The 18,702-nt window shown below is 63.3% G+C and overlaps 15 non-coding genes across 15 annotated transcripts; 9 read left to right on the top strand and 6 right to left on the bottom strand.

The window, feature by feature from the left end:
• Nucleotides 1–130: 130 nt before the first annotated feature.
• On the bottom strand, nt 131–201 carry TRNAG-GCC (transfer RNA glycine (anticodon GCC)). The gene has a single exon. It is a non-coding gene; the product is annotated as a tRNA-Gly (tRNA).
• Nucleotides 202–1,320: 1,119 nt separating this feature from the next.
• TRNAL-CAG (transfer RNA leucine (anticodon CAG)) lies at nt 1,321–1,403 on the bottom strand. The gene has a single exon. It is a non-coding gene; the product is annotated as a tRNA-Leu (tRNA).
• Nucleotides 1,404–1,975: 572 nt separating this feature from the next.
• TRNAD-GUC (transfer RNA aspartic acid (anticodon GUC)) lies at nt 1,976–2,047 on the top strand. Its single transcript has one exon. It is a non-coding gene; the product is annotated as a tRNA-Asp (tRNA).
• An 830-nt stretch (nt 2,048–2,877) lies between these two features.
• On the top strand, nt 2,878–2,949 carry TRNAG-UCC (transfer RNA glycine (anticodon UCC)). The gene has a single exon. It is a non-coding gene; the product is annotated as a tRNA-Gly (tRNA).
• A 286-nt stretch (nt 2,950–3,235) lies between these two features.
• On the top strand, nt 3,236–3,307 carry TRNAE-CUC (transfer RNA glutamic acid (anticodon CUC)). Its single transcript has one exon. It is a non-coding gene; the product is annotated as a tRNA-Glu (tRNA).
• Nucleotides 3,308–7,659: 4,352 nt separating this feature from the next.
• TRNAG-GCC (transfer RNA glycine (anticodon GCC)) lies at nt 7,660–7,730 on the bottom strand. The gene has a single exon. It is a non-coding gene; the product is annotated as a tRNA-Gly (tRNA).
• A 1,127-nt stretch (nt 7,731–8,857) lies between these two features.
• TRNAL-CAG (transfer RNA leucine (anticodon CAG)) lies at nt 8,858–8,940 on the bottom strand. Its single transcript has one exon. It is a non-coding gene; the product is annotated as a tRNA-Leu (tRNA).
• A 572-nt stretch (nt 8,941–9,512) lies between these two features.
• On the top strand, nt 9,513–9,584 carry TRNAD-GUC (transfer RNA aspartic acid (anticodon GUC)). The gene has a single exon. It is a non-coding gene; the product is annotated as a tRNA-Asp (tRNA).
• Nucleotides 9,585–10,417: 833 nt separating this feature from the next.
• TRNAG-UCC (transfer RNA glycine (anticodon UCC)) lies at nt 10,418–10,489 on the top strand. Its single transcript has one exon. It is a non-coding gene; the product is annotated as a tRNA-Gly (tRNA).
• Nucleotides 10,490–10,775: 286 nt separating this feature from the next.
• Nucleotides 10,776–10,847, top strand: TRNAE-CUC (transfer RNA glutamic acid (anticodon CUC)). The gene has a single exon. It is a non-coding gene; the product is annotated as a tRNA-Glu (tRNA).
• A 4,352-nt stretch (nt 10,848–15,199) lies between these two features.
• Nucleotides 15,200–15,270, bottom strand: TRNAG-GCC (transfer RNA glycine (anticodon GCC)). Its single transcript has one exon. It is a non-coding gene; the product is annotated as a tRNA-Gly (tRNA).
• Nucleotides 15,271–16,397: 1,127 nt separating this feature from the next.
• TRNAL-CAG (transfer RNA leucine (anticodon CAG)) lies at nt 16,398–16,480 on the bottom strand. The gene has a single exon. It is a non-coding gene; the product is annotated as a tRNA-Leu (tRNA).
• A 572-nt stretch (nt 16,481–17,052) lies between these two features.
• TRNAD-GUC (transfer RNA aspartic acid (anticodon GUC)) lies at nt 17,053–17,124 on the top strand. Its single transcript has one exon. It is a non-coding gene; the product is annotated as a tRNA-Asp (tRNA).
• An 833-nt stretch (nt 17,125–17,957) lies between these two features.
• Nucleotides 17,958–18,029, top strand: TRNAG-UCC (transfer RNA glycine (anticodon UCC)). Its single transcript has one exon. It is a non-coding gene; the product is annotated as a tRNA-Gly (tRNA).
• Nucleotides 18,030–18,315: 286 nt separating this feature from the next.
• On the top strand, nt 18,316–18,387 carry TRNAE-CUC (transfer RNA glutamic acid (anticodon CUC)). Its single transcript has one exon. It is a non-coding gene; the product is annotated as a tRNA-Glu (tRNA).
• Nucleotides 18,388–18,702: the final 315 nt, after the last annotated feature.

The raw sequence follows: 18,702 nt of genomic DNA on the forward strand, positions 1-18,702 counted from the left end.
GCGTGGGAAGGACAGGGGCCGGGAAGGTACGGTGGTGAGCGAGCTGTTGCAGGACGGGTGCCTTGAGTGTGGCAGCTGGGAAACCCAGCTCCGCTTTGGGGCTGCGGGCACCAAAAGGGGACGCTGCGTCTGCATGGGCCGGGAATCGAACCCGGGCCTCCCGCGTGGCAGGCGAGAATTCTACCACTGAACCACCCATGCACCGATGGCCGCCGGCGCCCGCCGCTGCCCCAGCGGCGCTCGCCGCCAACCGCCGGACCCTGGTCACTGCTCGCCGCGTGGGCATGGGCTCCATTTGAGCAGGAGGCCGACGGGCCACCTGAATGAGAGGCTCCAGGCACTCTGGCGACCCCAGGGCGCGAGGCGGTCGGAAGCACCGAAGGATGGAGGGACGCAGGCGGGCTCGGCCCGTCCTGCGCTTTCTCTGCCGTCCACGGGCTCGGCCCGTCCTGCGCTTTCTCTGCCGTCCACGGAGCCGATTGACTGTCGGTGTCGCCAGGCGAAGCCAGGAGGCGAACCGGCCTGGCCCGCGCCCGAATCCCGGTCAGGGCAGGCGAGGCGTGGCCGGTGCGGCTGAGCACCGACGTTCCTCTCAGCCGCCGCCCGGCTCCGACGCAGCCAGGCAGGCAGGCAGGTGTGGTCCGGCCAGGGTCCCAAGGCGAAAAAGCACCGAGGGCACGCACCACAAGGCAGTCAGGACGCTGTCGGCGGCCACCTCGCTGTGGCTGTGGAGGGAATGGAATGGGCAGGCAGGCCGTTGGGTCTGGCGGGAAGGACAGGATGTTGGAAAGAGGGAGAGCTGCTGCTGGCGGAAGTGGAAGGAAGGCTGTGAGAACGAGTCCGCTGTTCACCAGGCAGAAGTCGGAGGGCGGGCGAGGCGTGGAGGGCTTTCCACACGCGGCCGTTCTGCGTGTGGCGGTGGTGGGGGCGGGGTGGGGCGGGGGAGAGGCCGTGGGTGGGAGGGGCGAAGGCAGGCAGGCAGGCAGGCAGGCAGGAAGACCAGCAGCAGCAGCCGCCAGCAGGTGAGGAAAGATGTGCTGCGAAGGACTGAAGGGCTTCCCGGTGTGGGTGCAGGTAGGAGGGGGCGTAGGAGCTGGCGGGGAGGGCGTTTTTCCGGAAAGCCCGTGGCCGGAGGGTTCGTAGCGGGCCGTTTCTGCCAGGCCCGCGGCCGTGGCTGAGAAGGCCCCGCGTCTGAGAGGCGTGGATGTCCGGGCCGCAGTTTGGAGAGGCGGCAAGAGTGCAAGGCGCGAACGGACTGGAAGGCAGTAAAGCGCTGCCATAGGGCCGGGTGCGTTTGTCGGGCGGGCCAAAAGGCTGGCTTGTCAGGAGTGGGATTCGAACCCACGCCTCCAGGGGAGACTGCGACCTGAACGCAGCGCCTTAGACCGCTCGGCCATCCTGACGGCGGGCCTGGGCGTGCGCGTGGCCGTTCGGCTGGCTGGGACCCGACGCGACGCGCAGCCCGGTGCCCTTGGCGGGACGCGGTGCTCCGCGCCAGGCGCGCGGCCGTGTGGGGGAGCGACGGAGCGGGCGCGCGGCGGCCGACGGGGAGCAAGGCCAGACGACGCGCCTGGCTCCGCCGCGGTGGCGTCCTCGCCCAGCCCTGGCCCCGGACGGAGCCGGGCCGCGTCTTGCCAGCCCCTGCCGCCGGCCCCCACCCGCGCCTCTCCTCGCCGGCCATGGCCAGGCGCGCGCCCACCCCCTCCTCGCAGCCTTGCTTTCGGTCTCGGGCCCCCTCCTCCCGGCGCGATCCCCTCGTCGGAGGCAATAGGCAGCGCGCACTCGGAGCTTTCAGCGCCACTCGGGTCCGGGTCCCTGTCGGGTCGGGGGCTGCTGCTTTGGAGGACGCGGTTGGTGTGGCGTTGGGTCGGCTCGGGCACGTGCCGGGCGCCCGTGGTGGGCAGGGGGCCGGAGGGCAGGGGGAGGCGTCGGCAGTCAGCCCGAGAGCGTCCGGGCGCGGGGGCGGTGGCCGCCGTCCTCGTTAGTATAGTGGTGAGTATCCCCGCCTGTCACGCGGGAGACCGGGGTTCGATTCCCCGACGGGGAGGCAACACGCCCCCTTTTGGTGGCTGGCGCCGCTCTCTGTCCCGCCGCCTATCTCCCAAGGACCCTGCTTGTCCGCCCTGTGCCCTCCGTCCTCCAGCGAGGCGCAGGGCCCCAGCGCGTGCCCAGCCTGCCCACCCTCGACCCCCTCCAGCCCTTCCTCGTCGCCGGGCACTCAGTCGCCACGGCCGAGCGACGGCCTCCTCTGGACACCACAAGCTCTCGATGACGTTGCGGCCCGCCCAAAGTGGCTGTCTCCGTGGGCTCCTTGCGTCGCGACGCAAGGCTGCGCAGCTATGCACAGCTGCATAGGTGCCCAGCTGCCGGGACGGGTGGGAGGCGGATGAGTGCCGTCCCCTGTCGGTGCGGGAAGTGGCCTGGCCAGGCGCCGGGTGGAGAAGGGCTTTGGCGAGCCGGGGTGCTGGAAGATGCGTGCGCCGGGGGCGGGGGCGGGCCGCGGCGTGGAGCCGAGGGACCTGGAGCAGCAAGGCAGCGAGAGCGCCACCCTGAGGCGATCGGGCGGGTGGTCTAGGGCAGCTTCGTGGGGCTGGCGCGGGTGGGGCGCCGGGGGGCCTTGGTGGCGTCTGTGACGTCACAGAGCTGCCGGCCGGCGTGGCGTCGGGGCAGGGCTGCTCCAAGCGGCGGCGGCGGCGGCTGAGGAGGAGGAGGAGGACGAGGAAGAGAAAGGGGAGCAGAAGGAGGAAGAGAAGGAGGAGGAGTCGGAAGAGAAGGAGTCGGAGGAGGAGGAGGAGGAGGAGGGGGAGGAGGAAGCGGCGACGAGAGTGCGCTCGGGCGAGCCCGGTGCCGGCGTCTCGGGGCGGCCCGGGCTGTGCAGCGTTGGTGGTATAGTGGTGAGCATAGCTGCCTTCCAAGCAGTTGACCCGGGTTCGATTCCCGGCCAACGCAGCGGACTGACCTTTTGCCGCGCTCCGCGGGCGGCCGGCCGGCCGGCCGGCCGGGGGCCTGTGAGGGAGAGCTGGGAGCAGGGAGCTCGGCGGCCCTAGCGGCTCTTCTTGTGTGTGCGAGAAGCAGGCGCGCAGTGTTCTGAGGGTGCTGCGAGCAGGAAGGACGGGAGGACACGTGGATTGCCAGGGGCGGCGCGTGGCTGGACTTGGAAAGGCCGGGTCTTGGCGCCAAGGTGGCGCCGAGCGGCTGCTATGGGTCGAGCAGGAGCCGTGGTAGAGCCCGACGCTCCCTGGTGGTCTAGTGGTTAGGATTCGGCGCTCTCACCGCCGCGGCCCGGGTTCGATTCCCGGTCAGGGAAGCCTTTCTTCTTCCTCTCTACCTGACACCGTCCACATCCCACTTTTAGGCCACGCTTGCTCCGCGGCCTCGGCGTCGCGCCCTGCCCGACAACAGCCGCCCGGTGCCCTGCACCTGCAGCCCAAGCCCTGCCAGGCAACGTCCACCCTCCCTGCCCGGCCAGACCTTTTGGCCGCACTGGCGCGCGCCCACTCGAGGCCTTCGACGTCCCGTGTCTTCGTTTTCACACGCTTGCCTCAGCCCCAAACACGAATGGCCGGGGCGGCGCCTCTCCCCGCCGAGGCTGTGTCCACGAGCAAACGCCCCCGCCGGTGTTTGGACTCTCCAGCAGCACTGCTTCTCCCCCACGGCGACAGCGGCGGCGGCACCGACGGCGCTGTCACACGCGGTGCCTTCTGACAGCGCCGGATCCCCTGTGGAAAGGAGCACCGGTGGGCAGACGGGTGCTTCGCAACACCGCAGCAGGTTTCCTGAACGCCCTTGCCGGTGCCTTGGGGGTGGCTGACAGTGTGGGATGAAGGTGTTTGTGGCCGTGGTCGGTGGCCACCCCACGCGGGCTAGGGAACGGAGCAGAACGAGCCCATGGAGAGAGGGCGGCGGTGGGCCGCGTGCTGGGAGGTGCGAGGAAGGACCTGGGGTGTCTGGCTGGAGCACGGGCAGGAGCGAGAGGTGTTGGGCTGGCGGGGACCTGGCCCGGGAGAGCGGCTGGCCGCTCAGGCAGGGGCTCAGCAGAAGCTTGGTGTGGTGGTGGTACCCGGCCCGGCACGTGTGTGCGGGTGGGTCAGATCAGGGGGCGGAGTGGGCCTGGAGTAGGGTGAGTCTGAGGAGCGCTGGCAGAAGTGAGACTTCCGGGCAGGACATTTGACAGTCGGGCCTGGGATACAAGGGGCAGGTGGCGGGGAGAGGGGTCCGAGCCTCCAGGCTGGGGGGAAGGGCGGGGTGTGTGAGTGGGCTGTGGGGCGTGGAAGATGGTGGGAGAGGACCCCTTCGCGGTGGGGTGGCGGGTGAGCGCCCCAGACTGGTGTGCTGTGCGGCAAGGTGGTCAGGCCAAGCAATGGGTTGTTACTGGGGGCGGTGGGTAGGAGGCGGGCAAGAGAACAACAGAAACGGAGTGCACCACAGGGGCTAGGTGGGGGTCCGAATCGGGTGGGGGCATTCTACTGCCCCAGAGACACACATCACCTCTCATCGGGAGAAACCATCCAGCCTCAGGTGTGTGTGGCGGCGGGGGTGGGGGGAGGAGGGGTTGAGGTTGAAAGAGGCCAAGGGAGAAGTCCCGTCTGATCCAGCAATCCCACTCCTGGGTACGTACCCGGAAATGGCGAAACAAGAGTTCAGAAAGGCCCAGGCACCTCCATGTTCACAGCGGCACTATTTGCACTAGCCAAGACACGGAAAAAAACCCAAGTGCCCGTCAACGGGTGGCCAGTACAAGAAGAGGTCGTATCTATGTAGTACGAGCTATCACTCAGCCATCAATAAAAAAGAATGAACTATTGCCATTTGCTGCCACAAGACTGCTCCCCGAGAATATTACGCTTCGTGAAGTATGTCCGACAGAGAAACACAAAGATACGTGGAATCTCAAAAGTACTACCACTGAATCTATGTGCGAAACAGAAACAGGCTCACAGACCTGGAAAACGCAGTGATGGTTACCCGAGGGAGAAAGGAGGGGTGGAGGGATAAATTAGGAGCTCGATGAACCGATACACAGTACTTCATATAAAGGAGATAAGCAACAAGGATTTACAGAATAACACAGGGAATGATATTCAATATCCTGCAATAACCTATACTGGAAATCAATCTGAAACAATATTAGACATGGAAAACAGTATCCCCTTTGCTGTACACCTGAAACTAACTCCATGTGGTTACTCAACTCTTCTTCCTAAACCACAAGTACTAATCCTTAAAAGTAAGTAAGTAAATAAATAAATATATAAATAAATAAATAGGAGGAACTGAGCCATCAGATGATCCAGCAATCCCCGTCGTGGGTACACAGCCGCCAAAGAGAAAAACTGTTGTTTGGAGAGATCCACGCACCCCCGTGTTTGTAGCTGCGCTACGTGCCACAGCCAAGACACAGAAAAAACCCATGTGCCCATCAGCAGTCGGCTGACAGAAAAGGATGTGGTATATATGTACTGGGGAGTATTACTCAGCCATTTCAGAAAATGAAATATTGCCATTTGCCACACTAAGGATGGTCCTAGAGATTATTACACTTGGTGAAGTAAGTCTGACAGAGAAGCACAAAGATACGTGGAATCTAAAACGTAATAGAAAAGAATGTATGTGCAAAAGAGAAACAGACTCCCAGACAGAGAAAACACACTGATGGTTACCCAAGGAGAAAGGGAGGGGTGGAGACATAAATTAGGAGCTGCGATGAACAGATACACCGTACTTCATATAAAAGACATAAGCAGGGGGCTTCCCTGGTGGCGCAGTGGTTGAGAGTCCGCCTGCCGATGCAGGGGACACGGGTTCGTGCCCCGGTCCGGGAAGATCCCACATGCCGCGGAGCGGCTGGGCCCGTGAGCCATGGCCGCTGAGCCTGCGCGTCCGGAGCCTGTGCTCCGCAACGGGAGAGGCCACAGCAGTGAGAGGCCCGCGTACTATAGAAAAAAAAAAAAAAACAAACATAAGCAACAAGGATTTACAGTATAACACAGGGAATGATATTCAATATCGTGTAGTAAGCTATCATGGAAAGCAATCTGAAACATTATTAGACATGGAAAACAGAATCCGCTTTGCTGTGCACCTGAAACTAACTCAATATCATTAATCAACTTTTCTTCCAAAATTACAGCTAGTAGTTCTTATTAGTAAGTAAGTAAATGAATAAATATTAAATGCATAAATAAAAGCAACACACTAAAGAAATACGTGAAATACGAGCTCTCATATGATCCAGCAATCCCCATCGTGGGTACACATCAGCAGAGGAGAGAAACTGTCATTTGAAGAGATCCATGCACCCCCATGTTCACAGCAGCACTACGGGCCACAGCCAAGACATGGACAAAACCCAAGTGCCCATCAACCGATGGCTGGCACGGGAAGACGTGATATATATGTACCGTGGAATATTACTCAGCCATACAAAAGAGTGAGATACTGCCATTTGCACCAAGAAGGAGGGACCTAGAGTATATTACACTTAGCGACGTAAGTCAGGCAGAGAAGCACAAAGATACGGGGACTCTAAAGCGTACTACAAACGAACGTATGTGCCAAAGAGAGACAGACACACAGACATAGAAAACACACTGTTCGTTACCCAAGGGGAAAGTGTAGGGCAGGGGAAATTCCGGAGCTGTGATTAACAGAGAGGAAATACTATACATAAAGCACACAAGCAACAAGGATTTACCGTACAGCACAGGGAACTGTATTCATGTGTCGTGATAACGTATAACGGAAAATAACCTGGAAAAGGACATATAACTGAATCACTTTGCTGTACACCTGAAAGTAACACAATGTTTAAACCAACCATACTGCTACGAAAAGGAGAAGACGACGAAGGGGAAAACAAGAGGGCAACGGGACAGAGGCAAGGGCAGGATCCTTGACAACGTAGGATTTGGAAAGGATCGGGGGGAAAAGTGGCGAGATAGGAGGGGGGAGGGGGGTGTTTGTGGGAATAGGCAGGAGGCTGAGGTGGTGGTGCTGGGGGTGCTGTCCCGAGGGCTGATGCTGTTGGTGGGAGCAGAGGTTCAGGGGAGGGGGTGGTGTTTGTCGTGCTGATGGTGCTGGTGGCAGTAGCGGTGGAGGAGCGGGCCGGTGTTGGAAACGTGTTTCTGTTGAGGGTCAAAACGTGAATCTAGAGTGTAGTCTGCGATGATAGTGTGGACTTCTTTGGAACTCCTCGTGCAAGTGAGCGCTTTTGGGACTCTCTAGGAAACTGGGATGTATCGCTCCCAGAGGTGGCGACTTGCTTGCTGCTGGTTGTGCAAAGATAGTATAATTTTCGGAGTGGGGGCAGAGTGAGGCAGAGAGCTTGGACACGTGGCGAAAGGTGAAGAGGTTGGGCTGTGCGGGTGCCAGTGTGGGGTGTTCCTTACGGTGACAAGCGGGACACAAGCGGGGTCGGGGTCAGGAAGAGAACAAGGACAAGGAAGGGTCTGGGCGAAAGAGTGGCTCAGCCCGCGAGGTGTCAGGTCCTGGAGGCCTGGCTCCCGGGTGTGTGTGGGGTGGGGGCGTCTGCGTGGGAAGGACAGGGGCCGGGAAGGTACGGTGGTGAGCGAGCTGTTGCAGGACGGGTGCCTTGAGTGTGGCAGCTGGGAAACCCAGCTCCGCTTTGGGGCTGCGGGCACCAAAAGGGGACGCTGCGTCTGCATGGGCCGGGAATCGAACCCGGGCCTCCCGCGTGGCAGGCGAGAATTCTACCACTGAACCACCCATGCACCGATGGCCGCCGGCGCCCGCCGCTGCCCCAGCGGCGCTCGCCGCCAACCGCCGGACCCTGGTCACTGCTCGCCGCGTGGGCATGGGCTCCATTTGAGCAGGAGGCCGACGGGCCACCTGAATGAGAGGCTCCAGGCACTCTGGCGACCCCAGGGCGCGAGGCGGTCGGAAGCACCGAAGGATGGAGGGACGCAGGCGGGCTCGGCCCGTCCTGCGCTTTCTCTGCCGTCCACGGGCTCGGCCCGTCCTGCGCTTTCTCTGCCGTCCACGGAGCCGATTGACTGTCGGTGTCGCCAGGCGAAGCCAGGAGGCGAACCGGCCTGGCCCGCGCCCGAATCCCGGTCAGGGCAGGCGAGGCGTGGCCGGTGCGGCTGAGCACCGACGTTCCTCTCAGCCGCCGCCCGGCTCCGACGCAGCCAGGCAGGCAGGCAGGTGTGGTCCGGCCAGGGTCCCAAGGCGAAAAAGCACCGAGGGCACGCACCACAAGGCAGTCAGGACGCTGTCGGCGGCCACCTCGCTGTGGCTGTGGAGGGAATGGAATGGGCAGGCAGGCCGTTGGGTCTGGCGGGAAGGACAGGATGTTGGAAAGAGGGAGAGCTGCTGCTGGCGGAAGTGGAAGGAAGGCTGTGAGAACGAGTCCGCTGTTCACCAGGCAGAAGTCGGAGGGCGGGCGAGGCGTGGAGGGCTTTCCACACGCGGCCGTTCTGCGTGTGGCGGTGGTGGGGGCGGGGTGGGGCGGGGGAGAGGCCGTGGGTGGGAGGGGCGAAGGCAGGCAGGCAGGCAGGCAGGCAGGCAGGCAGGAAGACCAGCAGCAGCAGCCGCCAGCAGGTGAGGAAAGATGTGCTGCGAAGGACTGAAGGGCTTCCCGGTGTGGGTGCAGGTAGGAGGGGGCGTAGGAGCTGGCGGGGAGGGCGTTTTTCCGGAAAGCCCGTGGCCGGAGGGTTCGTAGCGGGCCGTTTCTGCCAGGCCCGCGGCCGTGGCTGAGAAGGCCCCGCGTCTGAGAGGCGTGGATGTCCGGGCCGCAGTTTGGAGAGGCGGCAAGAGTGCAAGGCGCGAACGGACTGGAAGGCAGTAAAGCGCTGCCATAGGGCCGGGTGCGTTTGTCGGGCGGGCCAAAAGGCTGGCTTGTCAGGAGTGGGATTCGAACCCACGCCTCCAGGGGAGACTGCGACCTGAACGCAGCGCCTTAGACCGCTCGGCCATCCTGACGGCGGGCCTGGGCGTGCGCGTGGCCGTTCGGCTGGCTGGGACCCGACGCGACGCGCAGCCCGGTGCCCTTGGCGGGACGCGGTGCTCCGCGCCAGGCGCGCGGCCGTGTGGGGGAGCGACGGAGCGGGCGCGCGGCGGCCGACGGGGAGCAAGGCCAGACGACGCGCCTGGCTCCGCCGCGGTGGCGTCCTCGCCCAGCCCTGGCCCCGGACGGAGCCGGGCCGCGTCTTGCCAGCCCCTGCCGCCGGCCCCCACCCGCGCCTCTCCTCGCCGGCCATGGCCAGGCGCGCGCCCACCCCCTCCTCGCAGCCTTGCTTTCGGTCTCGGGCCCCCTCCTCCCGGCGCGATCCCCTCGTCGGAGGCAATAGGCAGCGCGCACTCGGAGCTTTCAGCGCCACTCGGGTCCGGGTCCCTGTCGGGTCGGGGGCTGCTGCTTTGGAGGACGCGGTTGGTGTGGCGTTGGGTCGGCTCGGGCACGTGCCGGGCGCCCGTGGTGGGCAGGGGGCCGGAGGGCAGGGGGAGGCGTCGGCAGTCAGCCCGAGAGCGTCCGGGCGCGGGGGCGGTGGCCGCCGTCCTCGTTAGTATAGTGGTGAGTATCCCCGCCTGTCACGCGGGAGACCGGGGTTCGATTCCCCGACGGGGAGGCAACACGCCCCCTTTTGGTGGCTGGCGCCGCTCTCTGTCCCGCCGCCTATCTCCCAAGGACCCTGCTTGTCCGCCCTGTGCCCTCCGTCCTCCAGCGAGGCGCAGGGCCCCAGCGCGTGCCCAGCCTGCCCACCCTCGACCCCCTCCAGCCCTTCCTCGTCGCCGGGCACTCAGTCGCCACGGCCGAGCGACGGCCTCCTCTGGACACCACAAGCTCTCGATGACGTTGCGGCCCGCCCAAAGTGGCTGTCTCCGTGGGCTCCTTGCGTCGCGACGCAAGGCTGCGCAGCTATGCACAGCTGCATAGGTGCCCAGCTGCCGGGACGGGTGGGAGGCGGATGAGTGCCGTCCCCTGTCGGTGCGGGAAGTGGCCTGGCCAGGCGCCGGGTGGAGAAGGGCTTTGGCGAGCCGGGGTGCTGGAAGATGCGTGCGCCGGGGGCGGGGGCGGGCCGCGGCGTGGAGCCGAGGGACCTGGAGCAGCAAGGCAGCGAGAGCGCCACCCTGAGGCGATCGGGCGGGTGGTCTAGGGCAGCTTCGTGGGGCTGGCGCGGGTGGGGCGCCGGGGGGCCTTGGTGGCGTCTGTGACGTCACAGAGCTGCCGGCCGGCGTGGCGTCGGGGCAGGGCTGCTCCAAGCGGCGGCGGCGGCGGCGGCTGAGGAGGAGGAGGAGGACGAGGAAGAGAAAGGGGAGCAGAAGGAGGAAGAGAAGGAGGAGGAGTCGGAAGAGAAGGAGTCGGAGGAGGAGGAGGAGGAGGAGGGGGAGGAGGAAGCGGCGACGAGAGTGCGCTCGGGCGAGCCCGGTGCCGGCGTCTCGGGGCGGCCCGGGCTGTGCAGCGTTGGTGGTATAGTGGTGAGCATAGCTGCCTTCCAAGCAGTTGACCCGGGTTCGATTCCCGGCCAACGCAGCGGACTGACCTTTTGCCGCGCTCCGCGGGCGGCCGGCCGGCCGGCCGGCCGGGGGCCTGTGAGGGAGAGCTGGGAGCAGGGAGCTCGGCGGCCCTAGCGGCTCTTCTTGTGTGTGCGAGAAGCAGGCGCGCAGTGTTCTGAGGGTGCTGCGAGCAGGAAGGACGGGAGGACACGTGGATTGCCAGGGGCGGCGCGTGGCTGGACTTGGAAAGGCCGGGTCTTGGCGCCAAGGTGGCGCCGAGCGGCTGCTATGGGTCGAGCAGGAGCCGTGGTAGAGCCCGACGCTCCCTGGTGGTCTAGTGGTTAGGATTCGGCGCTCTCACCGCCGCGGCCCGGGTTCGATTCCCGGTCAGGGAAGCCTTTCTTCTTCCTCTCTACCTGACACCGTCCACATCCCACTTTTAGGCCACGCTTGCTCCGCGGCCTCGGCGTCGCGCCCTGCCCGACAACAGCCGCCCGGTGCCCTGCACCTGCAGCCCAAGCCCTGCCAGGCAACGTCCACCCTCCCTGCCCGGCCAGACCTTTTGGCCGCACTGGCGCGCGCCCACTCGAGGCCTTCGACGTCCCGTGTCTTCGTTTTCACACGCTTGCCTCAGCCCCAAACACGAATGGCCGGGGCGGCGCCTCTCCCCGCCGAGGCTGTGTCCACGAGCAAACGCCCCCGCCGGTGTTTGGACTCTCCAGCAGCACTGCTTCTCCCCCACGGCGACAGCGGCGGCGGCACCGACGGCGCTGTCACACGCGGTGCCTTCTGACAGCGCCGGATCCCCTGTGGAAAGGAGCACCGGTGGGCAGACGGGTGCTTCGCAACACCGCAGCAGGTTTCCTGAACGCCCTTGCCGGTGCCTTGGGGGTGGCTGACAGTGTGGGATGAAGGTGTTTGTGGCCGTGGTCGGTGGCCACCCCACGCGGGCTAGGGAACGGAGCAGAACGAGCCCATGGAGAGAGGGCGGCGGTGGGCCGCGTGCTGGGAGGTGCGAGGAAGGACCTGGGGTGTCTGGCTGGAGCACGGGCAGGAGCGAGAGGTGTTGGGCTGGCGGGGACCTGGCCCGGGAGAGCGGCTGGCCGCTCAGGCAGGGGCTCAGCAGAAGCTTGGTGTGGTGGTGGTACCCGGCCCGGCACGTGTGTGCGGGTGGGTCAGATCAGGGGGCGGAGTGGGCCTGGAGTAGGGTGAGTCTGAGGAGCGCTGGCAGAAGTGAGACTTCCGGGCAGGACATTTGACAGTCGGGCCTGGGATACAAGGGGCAGGTGGCAGGGAGAGGGGTCCGAGCCTCCAGGCTGGGGGGAAGGGCGGGGTGTGTGAGTGGGCTGTGGGGCGTGGAAGATGGTGGGAGAGGACCCCTTCGCGGTGGGGTGGCGGGTGAGCGCCCCAGACTGGTGTGCTGTGCGGCAAGGTGGTCAGGCCAAGCAATGGGTTGTTACTGGGGGCGGTGGGTAGGAGGCGGGCAAGAGAACAACAGAAACGGAGTGCACCACAGGGGCTAGGTGGGGGTCCGAATCGGGTGGGGGCATTCTACTGCCCCAGAGACACACATCACCTCTCATCGGGAGAAACCATCCAGCCTCAGGTGTGTGTGGCGGCGGGGGTGGGGGGAGGAGGGGTTGAGGTTGAAAGAGGCCAAGGGAGAAGTCCCGTCTGATCCAGCAATCCCACTCCTGGGTACGTACCCGGAAATGGCGAAACAAGAGTTCAGAAAGGCCCAGGCACCTCCATGTTCACAGCGGCACTATTTGCACTAGCCAAGACACGGAAAAAAACCCAAGTGCCCGTCAACGGGTGGCCAGTACAAGAAGAGGTCGTATCTATGTAGTACGAGCTATCACTCAGCCATCAATAAAAAAGAATGAACTATTGCCATTTGCTGCCACAAGACTGCTCCCCGAGAATATTACGCTTCGTGAAGTATGTCCGACAGAGAAACACAAAGATACGTGGAATCTCAAAAGTACTACCACTGAATCTATGTGCGAAACAGAAACAGGCTCACAGACCTGGAAAACGCAGTGATGGTTACCCGAGGGAGAAAGGAGGGGTGGAGGGATAAATTAGGAGCTCGATGAACCGATACACAGTACTTCATATAAAGGAGATAAGCAACAAGGATTTACAGAATAACACAGGGAATGATATTCAATATCCTGCAATAACCTATACTGGAAATCAATCTGAAACAATATTAGACATGGAAAACAGTATCCCCTTTGCTGTACACCTGAAACTAACTCCATGTGGTTACTCAACTCTTCTTCCTAAACCACAAGTACTAATCCTTAAAAGTAAGTAAGTAAATAAATAAATATATAAATAAATAAATAGGAGGAACTGAGCCATCAGATGATCCAGCAATCCCCGTCGTGGGTACACAGCCGCCAAAGAGAAAAACTGTTGTTTGGAGAGATCCACGCACCCCCGTGTTTGTAGCTGCGCTACGTGCCACAGCCAAGACACAGAAAAAACCCATGTGCCCATCAGCAGTCGGCTGACAGAAAAGGATGTGGTATATATGTACTGGGGAGTATTACTCAGCCATTTCAGAAAATGAAATATTGCCATTTGCCACACTAAGGATGGTCCTAGAGATTATTACACTTGGTGAAGTAAGTCTGACAGAGAAGCACAAAGATACGTGGAATCTAAAACGTAATAGAAAAGAATGTATGTGCAAAAGAGAAACAGACTCCCAGACAGAGAAAACACACTGATGGTTACCCAAGGAGAAAGGGAGGGGTGGAGACATAAATTAGGAGCTGCGATGAACAGATACACCGTACTTCATATAAAAGACATAAGCAGGGGGCTTCCCTGGTGGCGCAGTGGTTGAGAGTCCGCCTGCCGATGCAGGGGACACGGGTTCGTGCCCCGGTCCGGGAAGATCCCACATGCCGCGGAGCGGCTGGGCCCGTGAGCCATGGCCGCTGAGCCTGCGCGTCCGGAGCCTGTGCTCCGCAACGGGAGAGGCCACAGCAGTGAGAGGCCCGCGTACTATAGAAAAAAAAAAAAAAACAAACATAAGCAACAAGGATTTACAGTATAACACAGGGAATGATATTCAATATCGTGTAGTAAGCTATCATGGAAAGCAATCTGAAACATTATTAGACATGGAAAACAGAATCCGCTTTGCTGTGCACCTGAAACTAACTCAATATCATTAATCAACTTTTCTTCCAAAATTACAGCTAGTAGTTCTTATTAGTAAGTAAGTAAATGAATAAATATTAAATGCATAAATAAAAGCAACACACTAAAGAAATACGTGAAATACGAGCTCTCATATGATCCAGCAATCCCCATCGTGGGTACACATCAGCAGAGGAGAGAAACTGTCATTTGAAGAGATCCATGCACCCCCATGTTCACAGCAGCACTACGGGCCACAGCCAAGACATGGACAAAACCCAAGTGCCCATCAACCGATGGCTGGCACGGGAAGACGTGATATATATGTACCGTGGAATATTACTCAGCCATACAAAAGAGTGAGATACTGCCATTTGCACCAAGAAGGAGGGACCTAGAGTATATTACACTTAGCGACGTAAGTCAGGCAGAGAAGCACAAAGATACGGGGACTCTAAAGCGTACTACAAACGAACGTATGTGCCAAAGAGAGACAGACACACAGACATAGAAAACACACTGTTCGTTACCCAAGGGGAAAGTGTAGGGCAGGGGAAATTCCGGAGCTGTGATTAACAGAGAGGAAATACTATACATAAAGCACACAAGCAACAAGGATTTACCGTACAGCACAGGGAACTGTATTCATGTGTCGTGATAACGTATAACGGAAAATAACCTGGAAAAGGACATATAACTGAATCACTTTGCTGTACACCTGAAAGTAACACAATGTTTAAACCAACCATACTGCTACGAAAAGGAGAAGACGACGAAGGGGAAAACAAGAGGGCAACGGGACAGAGGCAAGGGCAGGATCCTTGACAACGTAGGATTTGGAAAGGATCGGGGGGAAAAGTGGCGAGATAGGAGGGGGGAGGGGGGTGTTTGTGGGAATAGGCAGGAGGCTGAGGTGGTGGTGCTGGGGGTGCTGTCCCGAGGGCTGATGCTGTTGGTGGGAGCAGAGGTTCAGGGGAGGGGGTGGTGTTTGTCGTGCTGATGGTGCTGGTGGCAGTAGCGGTGGAGGAGCGGGCCGGTGTTGGAAACGTGTTTCTGTTGAGGGTCAAAACGTGAATCTAGAGTGTAGTCTGCGATGATAGTGTGGACTTCTTTGGAACTCCTCGTGCAAGTGAGCGCTTTTGGGACTCTCTAGGAAACTGGGATGTATCGCTCCCAGAGGTGGCGACTTGCTTGCTGCTGGTTGTGCAAAGATAGTATAATTTTCGGAGTGGGGGCAGAGTGAGGCAGAGAGCTTGGACACGTGGCGAAAGGTGAAGAGGTTGGGCTGTGCGGGTGCCAGTGTGGGGTGTTCCTTACGGTGACAAGCGGGACACAAGCGGGGTCGGGGTCAGGAAGAGAACAAGGACAAGGAAGGGTCTGGGCGAAAGAGTGGCTCAGCCCGCGAGGTGTCAGGTCCTGGAGGCCTGGCTCCCGGGTGTGTGTGGGGTGGGGGCGTCTGCGTGGGAAGGACAGGGGCCGGGAAGGTACGGTGGTGAGCGAGCTGTTGCAGGACGGGTGCCTTGAGTGTGGCAGCTGGGAAACCCAGCTCCGCTTTGGGGCTGCGGGCACCAAAAGGGGACGCTGCGTCTGCATGGGCCGGGAATCGAACCCGGGCCTCCCGCGTGGCAGGCGAGAATTCTACCACTGAACCACCCATGCACCGATGGCCGCCGGCGCCCGCCGCTGCCCCAGCGGCGCTCGCCGCCAACCGCCGGACCCTGGTCACTGCTCGCCGCGTGGGCATGGGCTCCATTTGAGCAGGAGGCCGACGGGCCACCTGAATGAGAGGCTCCAGGCACTCTGGCGACCCCAGGGCGCGAGGCGGTCGGAAGCACCGAAGGATGGAGGGACGCAGGCGGGCTCGGCCCGTCCTGCGCTTTCTCTGCCGTCCACGGGCTCGGCCCGTCCTGCGCTTTCTCTGCCGTCCACGGAGCCGATTGACTGTCGGTGTCGCCAGGCGAAGCCAGGAGGCGAACCGGCCTGGCCCGCGCCCGAATCCCGGTCAGGGCAGGCGAGGCGTGGCCGGTGCGGCTGAGCACCGACGTTCCTCTCAGCCGCCGCCCGGCTCCGACGCAGCCAGGCAGGCAGGCAGGTGTGGTCCGGCCAGGGTCCCAAGGCGAAAAAGCACCGAGGGCACGCACCACAAGGCAGTCAGGACGCTGTCGGCGGCCACCTCGCTGTGGCTGTGGAGGGAATGGAATGGGCAGGCAGGCCGTTGGGTCTGGCGGGAAGGACAGGATGTTGGAAAGAGGGAGAGCTGCTGCTGGCGGAAGTGGAAGGAAGGCTGTGAGAACGAGTCCGCTGTTCACCAGGCAGAAGTCGGAGGGCGGGCGAGGCGTGGAGGGCTTTCCACACGCGGCCGTTCTGCGTGTGGCGGTGGTGGGGGCGGGGTGGGGCGGGGGAGAGGCCGTGGGTGGGAGGGGCGAAGGCAGGCAGGCAGGCAGGCAGGCAGGCAGGCAGGAAGACCAGCAGCAGCAGCCGCCAGCAGGTGAGGAAAGATGTGCTGCGAAGGACTGAAGGGCTTCCCGGTGTGGGTGCAGGTAGGAGGGGGCGTAGGAGCTGGCGGGGAGGGCGTTTTTCCGGAAAGCCCGTGGCCGGAGGGTTCGTAGCGGGCCGTTTCTGCCAGGCCCGCGGCCGTGGCTGAGAAGGCCCCGCGTCTGAGAGGCGTGGATGTCCGGGCCGCAGTTTGGAGAGGCGGCAAGAGTGCAAGGCGCGAACGGACTGGAAGGCAGTAAAGCGCTGCCATAGGGCCGGGTGCGTTTGTCGGGCGGGCCAAAAGGCTGGCTTGTCAGGAGTGGGATTCGAACCCACGCCTCCAGGGGAGACTGCGACCTGAACGCAGCGCCTTAGACCGCTCGGCCATCCTGACGGCGGGCCTGGGCGTGCGCGTGGCCGTTCGGCTGGCTGGGACCCGACGCGACGCGCAGCCCGGTGCCCTTGGCGGGACGCGGTGCTCCGCGCCAGGCGCGCGGCCGTGTGGGGGAGCGACGGAGCGGGCGCGCGGCGGCCGACGGGGAGCAAGGCCAGACGACGCGCCTGGCTCCGCCGCGGTGGCGTCCTCGCCCAGCCCTGGCCCCGGACGGAGCCGGGCCGCGTCTTGCCAGCCCCTGCCGCCGGCCCCCACCCGCGCCTCTCCTCGCCGGCCATGGCCAGGCGCGCGCCCACCCCCTCCTCGCAGCCTTGCTTTCGGTCTCGGGCCCCCTCCTCCCGGCGCGATCCCCTCGTCGGAGGCAATAGGCAGCGCGCACTCGGAGCTTTCAGCGCCACTCGGGTCCGGGTCCCTGTCGGGTCGGGGGCTGCTGCTTTGGAGGACGCGGTTGGTGTGGCGTTGGGTCGGCTCGGGCACGTGCCGGGCGCCCGTGGTGGGCAGGGGGCCGGAGGGCAGGGGGAGGCGTCGGCAGTCAGCCCGAGAGCGTCCGGGCGCGGGGGCGGTGGCCGCCGTCCTCGTTAGTATAGTGGTGAGTATCCCCGCCTGTCACGCGGGAGACCGGGGTTCGATTCCCCGACGGGGAGGCAACACGCCCCCTTTTGGTGGCTGGCGCCGCTCTCTGTCCCGCCGCCTATCTCCCAAGGACCCTGCTTGTCCGCCCTGTGCCCTCCGTCCTCCAGCGAGGCGCAGGGCCCCAGCGCGTGCCCAGCCTGCCCACCCTCGACCCCCTCCAGCCCTTCCTCGTCGCCGGGCACTCAGTCGCCACGGCCGAGCGACGGCCTCCTCTGGACACCACAAGCTCTCGATGACGTTGCGGCCCGCCCAAAGTGGCTGTCTCCGTGGGCTCCTTGCGTCGCGACGCAAGGCTGCGCAGCTATGCACAGCTGCATAGGTGCCCAGCTGCCGGGACGGGTGGGAGGCGGATGAGTGCCGTCCCCTGTCGGTGCGGGAAGTGGCCTGGCCAGGCGCCGGGTGGAGAAGGGCTTTGGCGAGCCGGGGTGCTGGAAGATGCGTGCGCCGGGGGCGGGGGCGGGCCGCGGCGTGGAGCCGAGGGACCTGGAGCAGCAAGGCAGCGAGAGCGCCACCCTGAGGCGATCGGGCGGGTGGTCTAGGGCAGCTTCGTGGGGCTGGCGCGGGTGGGGCGCCGGGGGGCCTTGGTGGCGTCTGTGACGTCACAGAGCTGCCGGCCGGCGTGGCGTCGGGGCAGGGCTGCTCCAAGCGGCGGCGGCGGCGGCGGCTGAGGAGGAGGAGGAGGACGAGGAAGAGAAAGGGGAGCAGAAGGAGGAAGAGAAGGAGGAGGAGTCGGAAGAGAAGGAGTCGGAGGAGGAGGAGGAGGAGGAGGGGGAGGAGGAAGCGGCGACGAGAGTGCGCTCGGGCGAGCCCGGTGCCGGCGTCTCGGGGCGGCCCGGGCTGTGCAGCGTTGGTGGTATAGTGGTGAGCATAGCTGCCTTCCAAGCAGTTGACCCGGGTTCGATTCCCGGCCAACGCAGCGGACTGACCTTTTGCCGCGCTCCGCGGGCGGCCGGCCGGCCGGCCGGCCGGGGGCCTGTGAGGGAGAGCTGGGAGCAGGGAGCTCGGCGGCCCTAGCGGCTCTTCTTGTGTGTGCGAGAAGCAGGCGCGCAGTGTTCTGAGGGTGCTGCGAGCAGGAAGGACGGGAGGACACGTGGATTGCCAGGGGCGGCGCGTGGCTGGACTTGGAAAGGCCGGGTCTTGGCGCCAAGGTGGCGCCGAGCGGCTGCTATGGGTCGAGCAGGAGCCGTGGTAGAGCCCGACGCTCCCTGGTGGTCTAGTGGTTAGGATTCGGCGCTCTCACCGCCGCGGCCCGGGTTCGATTCCCGGTCAGGGAAGCCTTTCTTCTTCCTCTCTACCTGACACCGTCCACATCCCACTTTTAGGCCACGCTTGCTCCGCGGCCTCGGCGTCGCGCCCTGCCCGACAACAGCCGCCCGGTGCCCTGCACCTGCAGCCCAAGCCCTGCCAGGCAACGTCCACCCTCCCTGCCCGGCCAGACCTTTTGGCCGCACTGGCGCGCGCCCACTCGAGGCCTTCGACGTCCCGTGTCTTCGTTTTCACACGCTTGCCTCAGCCCCAAACACGAATGGCCGGGGCGGCGCCTCTCCCCGCCGAGGCTGTGTCCACGAGCAAACGCCCCCGCCGGTGTT

This window comes from Globicephala melas, chromosome 1 (assembly GCF_963455315.2).
Source record: "Globicephala melas chromosome 1, mGloMel1.2, whole genome shotgun sequence".
NCBI classification, from domain to species: domain Eukaryota; kingdom Metazoa; phylum Chordata; class Mammalia; order Artiodactyla; family Delphinidae; genus Globicephala; species Globicephala melas.